Genomic DNA, 10,303 nt, shown 5'->3' on the forward strand with positions numbered 1-10,303 from the left:
CCTTGGTTAAGTCTTGTTAATCGTTATCCAAGTTCTGTTATTGCTTTGAATAATCAGGATTACTGGTAGCTGTTCTTTGGTAGTCACAGTTTCTGTGTGTCATACTTTACTTGATTTTAGAACTTTGAATATTGTGGATCCTTCAACCGTTTTGATTCAGTATGGAATATTTTATTTCATGTGAATTAAATGATAACTATATGTTGTTAAATTGGTTCTTAGATATTTTAAAATACCATACGATTTAAGCCTTTAAGGTGGTTATATACTTATATTTTCAATATATGCTGTATAATTTCATCATAAGTGTGCATTAATAGCTTGTACCATACAACTTTGAAATGCACATTTGTGGTAGATAGTACTAGGGGTGTGCACCATTTGGTTTCAAACCGAATATCGAATCGAATCCAAACCAAGAAAAACCAAACCGAATTTTTTAAACGGATTTCGGGTTGATCGAAACCGAAACCGAATTCGTAATTCAGTTTTTGGTTTGGTTTTGAAAATTTTAAATTTGGTTAACCGAAAACCAAATTAAAAGCCAAATTTAAATTAATAACATATTATATTATAACATATTAAAACATATTTATAATTATAATATTTATATATTTTTATTATATTTGATGTATTATTACATTTTTATTAAAAATAAACATGTTATATACCTTGCATACTTAAATCAATTCCACAACCGTTATTTCTAATTTATATGTAAGTTTATGCTGGTTAAGATTTTTATTTTTAGTGATTTTCAGTTTTAACCTAGGCCCTATTTGGGGGTGTGACACTGCGCTTTTTGATATGATTGGTAGGAACAATGCTTTTGAAACGTTGCACTTTAAACAACATTAGATGTCTTCTATACAAATGTAGTACGCATGTATTTTGTGACGACCCGGAAATTTTCGATCAAATTTAAACTTAATCTTCATATGAATTCGACTTCATATGAATTCGACAAGATAAGCAAAGTCTATTAAACCGAGTCTCAAAAATTTTGAACTGTTTACTTGGATTCATTTAACCCATGACTATTCTCAACGATTCACGAACCTTTAATTGTAAACAGAAATGTAAAAATAAATAATTACATATGTAAATAATTATATTAAATATATAAATGAACCATTATCTAAATTAGATATTATATAAAAAAAAAATTTAATAAATAAAACTTGTTACTTTAAATAGATAGAGCGTATTGGATATAAATGGTTCAAACATAATTTGTCAACGTTATCAAAGTATTAAAGGTGTAATGTTATATTTTGAGTTTAATTGTTTAATTATTTAATACATATAATTAGTTATCTAATTAATATTTAAAACATAAATTGTATATATAGTAGTATATATATAAATCTATATAGGAATTCTATTCATAATTATTATTAAATTGTAATATATACATATTATATGTTCAATAAATGTTGTCAAATAATATATGATATGATAGTATTACATAATTAATAAAATGTAATATGTTAAATATAATTACAAGTTAAATATATGATTGTTATACTAATACTAATATTATTATTACTTTCATTACTGTTAACAATATCAATATGAATATTAAGATCCGTGTTAGTCATATTATTATTTTCAATAGATAATATATAAATAGAAAAGTTGATACATATAATTTGTTATGGTATTATTGTTATCATTATTATATCATAATTAGTAGAAAAATTACAAATTTTAGTTATTATTAATGAATATTTATTATTATTATTATCTTTATCAATATTAGTATTATTAATATTATTATAGTTATTATTATTAGAAAATGATACAATCTATTATTAATATTATTATTATTATTATTTGATGCATTAAATTTGTTATATTATTTATATTTTTATAATTATTGTTGTCATTTAAAATCATCCTTATTATTATAATTATCATTAATTATTATTAAACTTATATTTGTTATTAAAATTATCAATTCCAATATTATTAATATCATATTATTATTATTTTTAAATTTAGTATTATTAGTACCTTATCAATAATAATATTATTATTAATATAATTATTAATAAATTAATATTATTATTATTGTTATTAATATACTTATTAATTTCTAATATTAATTAATTATATAAAAACAAGAAGAAAAAAAGGGGTACGAAATCTGTATAAGGTCATTTTCTTTTTTCTTATTATCTTCGTGATCGATTTTTTTGTCTGCGAATCTATTACCAGTCGAATTCCAATACAGAAACATACAAACTCAGTTATCAATCAAGAGCTACTTTTTAGTTATTTATTTATTTATTTATTTGTTTCCTGTTCTTGTCTGTGAGGAATAAAGCTACCAATTGCATCTGCTATATAACAATAATTCAACGTCTCAATTGGAAGCATTACTCAATTATTCCCTCGTTAATATCAATTAACAACTTCATCTGTTTTATTCAGTAAAATCTAAACAAATTTTTTAAAAATAAAAACCGAATACTCTCTGTTCTTGAGTGTTTAATCAAAACCTCGAACTCGAATAAATGTTAGAAATCTAAAAATGCAGAAGTAATCTAAACCAAGTCGTGATTCTATCTGCAAATTTTCAAATCATAATTCGTGAAATCAAGGTTGAATTTGAGAGTCAAAGCTTCGGTTTCAAAAGTCAAACATTTGGTTCTTGAAGAAATTCACAATCGTGTTTATGTTTCAAGTTAAATTGAGATTACAGAAAGTTTATATGTGTGATTTAAAACCATTTTTATGTAGAAAGTTTGATCTGAAACATTCTAAAATTTCGAAATCGATTTTGAGTTATGATTCGTGTTCTTCAACTGCAGATACCCCGTTTTTATTTATTTATTTTTGTTTTAATTAAAAATTCAAACATCTATTTTAGAACGTATCTGTTATTTTGAGAGATCCTAAATTAGTTGGTTAACTCGTTAATATAGAAAGATGAGGTCCTAGTCGATGTGTTTTCAATGGAAGAAGGTGAAACAGAAAAAAAAAATATGTTAAATAAATTCGAGGTTGGGAATTAAACAGAAACGTATGGACGGAGCAATGGTTAAGAGGGGTGTCGGGCTAGCGGAAGGTCACGGGTTCGAGTCTCGTCATGGACAATTCTTTTTAGAAACGTATTTTGTGAAGGGTATACACTTCTACTTTTAGTTCTATTTCTGTTATTGTTATTGTTATTGTTATTGTTATTGTTATTGTTATTGTTACTAATTTTAGAAATAAAATTATTATTATCATTGATGCAATTAGTGTCATTAACATTATTATTATTATTATTATTATTATTATTATTATTATTATTATTATTATTATTATTATTATTATTATTATTGTTATTATTATTATTATTAGTGTTACTATTATTATTATCATTAATATTAAAATGATTAACAAGATTATTGTTATTACTAATGTTAGAATATGGTTATTAGTATAATTAGTATTATTATTATCACTATTATTAGTATTATAATTATTATTAATATTGTTATCATATTTAGATTTGCAATTAGTAGAAACATTAATATCATTAGTATTTTTATAAGTATTGTTATTATCAACAAAAGTAATAGTAATAAAATCATTATTATTGGTAATATGACTATTAGTATGGTTATAATTAAACTTATTATCATTAGTAGTAAAATTGTTATATTCATAGTTATTATTATTAATATTACTACAAATAAATATTTATATATAAAAATACATTACCGGAGAATCAAATCTTATTACGAAAATTTTCTCTAAATCCCTTGAATTCCGGAAATTCACAATTACTACGTCAAAAGTTAAAAATCTCTATCTCAATCTTTTATGACATCTTCACTTGTACGCTTCACATAATCGAATCGTATTATCTATATTAATCGATAATGATAAAATCCTATTTATCAACTCATATGTGTCATGAAAACATACTTATTGTCATCCATGACCATCCAAATCAAATTTCGGGACGAAATTTCTTTAACGGGTAGGTACTGTGACGACCCGGAAATTTTCGACCAAATTTAAACTTAATCTTCATATGAATTCGACACGATAAGCAAAGTCTATTAAACCGAGTCTCAAAAATTTTAAACTGTTTACATGGATTCATTTAACCCATGACTATTCTCAATGATTCACGAACCTTTAATTGTAAACAGAAATGTAAAAATAAATAATTACATATGTAAATAATTATATTAAATATATAAATGAACCATTATCTAAATTAGATATTATATAAAAAAAAATTAAATGAATAAAAATTGTTACTTTAAATAGATAGAGCGTATTGGATATAAATGGTTCAAACATAATTTGTCAACGTTATCAAAGTATTAAAGGTGTAATGTTATATTTTGAGTTTAATTATTTAATTATTTAATACATATAATTAGTTATCTAATTAATATTTAAAACATAAATTGTATATATAGTAGTATATATATAAATCTATATAGGAATTCTATTCATAATTATTATTAAATTGTAATATATACATATTATATGTTCAATAAATGCTGTCAAATAATATATAATATATGATATGATAGTATTACATAATTAATAAAATGTAATATGTTAAATATAATTACAAGTTAAATATATGATTGTTATACTAATATTATTATTACTTTCATTACTGTTAACAATATCAATATGAATATTAAGATCCGTGTTAGTCATATTATTATTTTCAATAGATAATATATAAATAGAAAAGTTGATACATATAATTTGTTATGGTATTATTGTTATCATTGTTATATCATAATTAGTAGAAAAATTACAAATTTTAGTTATTATTAATGAATATTTATTATTATTATTATTATTATTATTATTATCTTTATCAATATTAGTATTGTTAATATCATTATAGTTGTTATTATTATTAGAAAATGATACAATCTTTTATTAATATCATTAATATGAATATTATTATTATTTGATGCATTAAATTTGTTATATTATTTATATTTATATTTTTATAATTATTGTTGTCATTTAAAATCATCCTTATTATTATAATTATCATTAATTATTATTAAACTTATATTTGTTATTAAAATTATCAATTCCAATATTATTAATATCATATTATTATTATTTTTAAATTTAGTATTATTAGTACCTTATCAATAATAATATTATTATTAATATAATTATTATTAAATTAATATTATTATTGTTATTGATATACTTATTAATTTCTAATATTAATTAATTATATAAAAACAAGAAAAAAAAGGGTACGAAATCTGTATAAGGTCATTTTCTTTTTTCTTATTATCTTCGTGATTGATTTTCTTGTCTGCGAATCTATTACCAGTCAAATTCCAATACAGAAACATACAAATTCAGTTATCAACCAAGAGCTACTTTTTAGTTTTTTTTATTTATTTATTTGTTTCCTGTTCTTGTCTGTGAGGAATAAAGGTACCAATTGCATCTGCTACATAACAATAATTCAACGGCTCAATTGGAAGCATTACTCAATTATTCCCTCGTTAATATCAATTAACAACTTCATCTGTTTTATTCAGTAAAATCTAAACAAATTTTTTAAACATAAAAACCGAATACCCTATGTTCTTGAGTGTTTAATCAAAACCTCGAACTCGAATAAATGTTAGAAATCTAAAAATGCAGAAGTAATCTAAACCAAGTCGTGATTCTATCTGCAAATTTTCAAATCGTAATTCGTGAAATCAAGGTTGAATTTGAGAGTCAAAGCTTCAGTTTCAAAAGTAAAACATTTGGTTCTTGAAGAAATTCACAATCGTGTTTATGTTTCAAGTTAAATTGTGATTACAGAAAGTTTATATGTGTGATTTAAAACCATTTTTATGTAGAAAGTTTGATCTGAAACATTCTAAAATTTTGAAATCGATTTTGAGTTATGCTTCGTGTTCTTCAACTGCAATACCCCGTTTTTTTATTTATTTTTATTTTAATTAAAAATTCAAACATCTATTTTAGAACGTATCTGTTATTTTGAGAGATCCTAAATAAGTTGGTTAACTCGTTAATATAGAGAAATGAGGTCCTGGTCGATGTGTTTTCAATGGAAAAGGTGAAACAGGAAAAAAAAAATATGTTAAATAAATTCGGGGTTGGGAATTAAACAGAAACGTATGGACGGAGTAATGGTTAAGAGGGGTGTCAGGCTAGCGGAAGGTCACGGGTTCGAGTCTCGTCAGGGATAATTCTTTTTAGAAACGTATTTTGTGAAGGGTATACACTTCTACTTTTAGTTCTATTATTATTATTATTATTATTATTATTATTATTATTATTATTATTATTATTATTATTATTATTATTATTATTATTATTATTGAGATTATAAAATATATTGTTATGTTATTATTACTAATTTTAGAAATAAAATTATTATTATCATTAATGCAATCAGTATCATTAACATTATTATTAGTAGTATCATTATTATTATTATTATTATTATTGTTATTATTATTATTAGTGTTACTATTATTATTATCATTAATATTAAAATGATTAACAAGATTATTGTTATTACTAATGTTAGAATATGGTTATTAGTATAATTAGTATTATTATTATCACTATTATTAGTATTATAATTATTATTAATATTGTTATCATATTTAGATTTACAAGTAGTAGAAACATTAATATCATTAGTATTTTTATAAGTATTGTTATTATCAACAAAAGTAATAGTAATAAAATCATTATTATTGGTAATATGACTATTAGTATGGTTATAATTAAACTTATTATCAGTATTATCATTAGTAGTAAAATTGTTGTATTCATAGTTATTATTATTAATATTACTACAAATAAATATTTATATATAAAAATACATTACAAGAATATTAAAATCACATATCATTATAATTTTATTATTAACAATATAATAACTAAGCTATATATATAACATATAAATTAATATATACATATATATTTTCTTATATATAAACCCTAATATAAATTATTACTAATAATATGTGATAATGAAAGGTAAACGCTAGTTAAATAATATAGATAAATTAAATATATCTATATCTATATAACAAATAATTTAACAAGTATATTATTAAAAATAATATAAAGATTTAGTCGTTTACGAGTATATGTTTTAATATATATACAAATGATATAGGTTCGTGAATCCGAGGCCAACCCTGCATTGTTCATTGTCGTCATATGTATTTTTACTACAAAATACAGTATTGTGAGTTTCATTTGCTCCCTTTTTAAATGCTTTTGCAATATATATTTTTTGGGACTGAGAATACATGCGCTGCTTTTATAAATGCTTTACGAAATAGACACAAGTAATCGAAACTACATTCTATGGTTGGATTATGAATACCGAATATCACCCTTTTAGCTTGGTAGCCTAATAATTAGGGAATAGACACCCTAATTGACGCGAATCCTAAAGGTAGATCTACGTGTGAAGACCCGTCCTAATCCATCAGGACGAAGTCCATATCGATTACAAACGATTCACAACAGTTGATTACATCGCGAGGTAATTGACCTCTATATGATAAATTTTACAAACATTGCATTCGTTTTTAAAAGACAAACTTTCGTTACATCGACAGTTGACAGGCATGTAAAGCATTTCATAATATATCCAAATATAATTGACTTAATAATAATCTTGATGAACTCAACGACTCGAATGCAACATCTTTTGAAATATGTCATGAATGACTCCAAGTAATATCTCTAATATGAGCAAATGCACAGCGGAAGATTTCTTTCGTACCTGAGAATAAACATGCTTTAAAGTGTCAACCAAAAGGTTGGTGAGTTCATTAGTTTATCATAAAGAATCATTTCATAATTTTAATAGACCACAAGATTTCATACTTCCATTTCTCATAATCATACGTCCCATGCATAGAGACAAAAATATCATTCATATGGATTGAACAGCTGGTAACCGACATTCACAATATGCATATAAGAATATCCCCATCATTCCGGGATCCTCCTTCGGACATGATATAAATTTCGAAGTACTAAAGCATCCGGTACTTTGGATGGGGCTTGTTGGGCCCGATAGATCTATCTTTAGAGTTCGCGTCAATTAAGGGTGTATGTTCCCTAATTCTTAGATTACCAGACTTAATAAAAAGGGGCATATTCAGTTTCGATCATTCAACCATAGAACGTAATTTCGATTACTTGTGTCTATTTCGTAAAACAGTTATAAAAGTTGCGCATGTATTCTCAGCCCAAAAATATAAAGGGTAAAAAGGTAAATGAAACTCATCAAATGTATTTTGTAGTAAAAATACATATGACGACATTAAACAACTGAACAATGCAGGGTTGGCCTCGGATTCACGAACCTATATCAAATATATATATTAACATCTATACTTGTAATCGAATAACTAAGTTTATATATAAATAGTGATATAATTGTTGTTTTAGTAAGTCATATACTTTTATCAATAAGTAATTTAAATATTTCTATTTTTGTGTACCTTAACTAATTAATTAGTATTTATTTTAAAACGTTAATATAGATATGTTATCTGTATTAACTATAGTGTTATATAACTAAGAATCATTTGATAACATAATATAAATGATAATGAATAAAAAGTTATATTCTTTTATAATAATAATATTAGTAACTATACTTAATAATGATAACAATGATAAGTATGATAATAATTTTAGAAGAAATATTGTTAATACTAATAATAATAATAGTTTTAATGATAATAATACTTATATTAGTAATGAAGACGAAAATTTTAAATAAAATACCTTTGTTAAAATATATAATTTTAAAAATGATAATACTAGTACTAATGCTAATAATAACAATAACAATGATATTAATATTTATATAATGACATTAATATAATAATAATACTTTGTATTATGATAGTAAAACTAATGAAATTCATAATAATAAAATCACTAACTAATAACAACAATAATAATCATAATAATAATAATAATAAAACTAATACAAATTTTTAATATAAAAAAAACTACCTCAAAAGAAGCCTAAAAAGAAAAAACTGCTGCGAACGAGACTCGAACCCGTGACCTCTCGCTTAACACAAACATCCTTAAACCATCGCCCCATCTATTTCATTTCTGTTTTAACTCCCAAACTAAATCTAAATAATCCGTTTTTTTTTTTTTTTTAAACAAAAGAAGTGGCTTCGGCCCAACTGAAAACATATTTAACTCGGCCCAATCTTCCATAATAGGACTCGGCCCAATCTTCCATAATAGGACTCGGCCCAACTACCTATTACCATCCAACACCTTGTGCAGATAATTGATGAGAAAGAAAAATAAAATAAACCATGGACGCCTAGGTTCGAACTCAGGACCTCTCATTAACCCGAAACACTTCTAAGCCATCACGCCATTTCTGCTTTTCTGATTAAAGTTACCTCTTAAATATATATAACTCGTACTGTACTGACGGCAGCTTCCTCCTTCTTCATAACAATAGATCCAATACAACTCAGTACCCAACAAATTGAGTTACAAAAAATTATTTAGGCTTTATAACAGAAATATTTAGATTAGGTTTAGATCAAAACGAAGATAAAAAAAAAAAAAAATTATACAGCACCCTTGCTGCTGCTGTTCGTCGAGTGAAGAGAAAAAAAAATGATTTGCTTCGTGATACGTTTTTAGCCAAAGGTTATAACACGATTTATGTTTCAAATCACTCCTAGAAGCTGTAACAATTATCAATTTAACTCAAATTGAATCAAATCATTCGAATTTTTCCGAAGAACAATTGTTGACTTTTTGATAATACAAGTTTGACTCCAAAATTAAAAATGGTTATAAGGAATTGGAAGTTAATACTTTGCAGAAAGATTAATTAAAGGTTTCCTAATAAAACTACATTAATAGTTTTTGAAATAGAAAACAAATTCGCGTTTTGACAAAAAAGTTTCACTACAGAGTGTGTTCATGGGTTCTTCGGGTTTCTGGATAAAGTTTATGAAATTTAAAAGTTGTAACCATGTACTTGTGATTTAGTCGATAGTGGTAAGTCGATTAATATCACTTTTAACAGAATTGGATTGTTTATATATAAAACTTGCTGGTCGACAGAAATTTATAACAAGGACAGAAAATAAAAAATAAAAAATATATAAAAGTTGGATAAGCTCTCTAACAGAATTTGTAATCTTGTGAATTTGAAGTTGATTGCTAACAACTTACAGACAGAACCAAAAGCTAGCTACAGGTCGATGGGGATACATAACAAATTCGTACGCCTTTTTCCTTTTTAATATGTTATATAATTAATAAT

This window comes from Rutidosis leptorrhynchoides, chromosome 4 (genome assembly GCF_046630445.1).
Source record: "Rutidosis leptorrhynchoides isolate AG116_Rl617_1_P2 chromosome 4, CSIRO_AGI_Rlap_v1, whole genome shotgun sequence".
Lineage (NCBI taxonomy): Eukaryota > Viridiplantae > Streptophyta > Magnoliopsida > Asterales > Asteraceae > Rutidosis > Rutidosis leptorrhynchoides.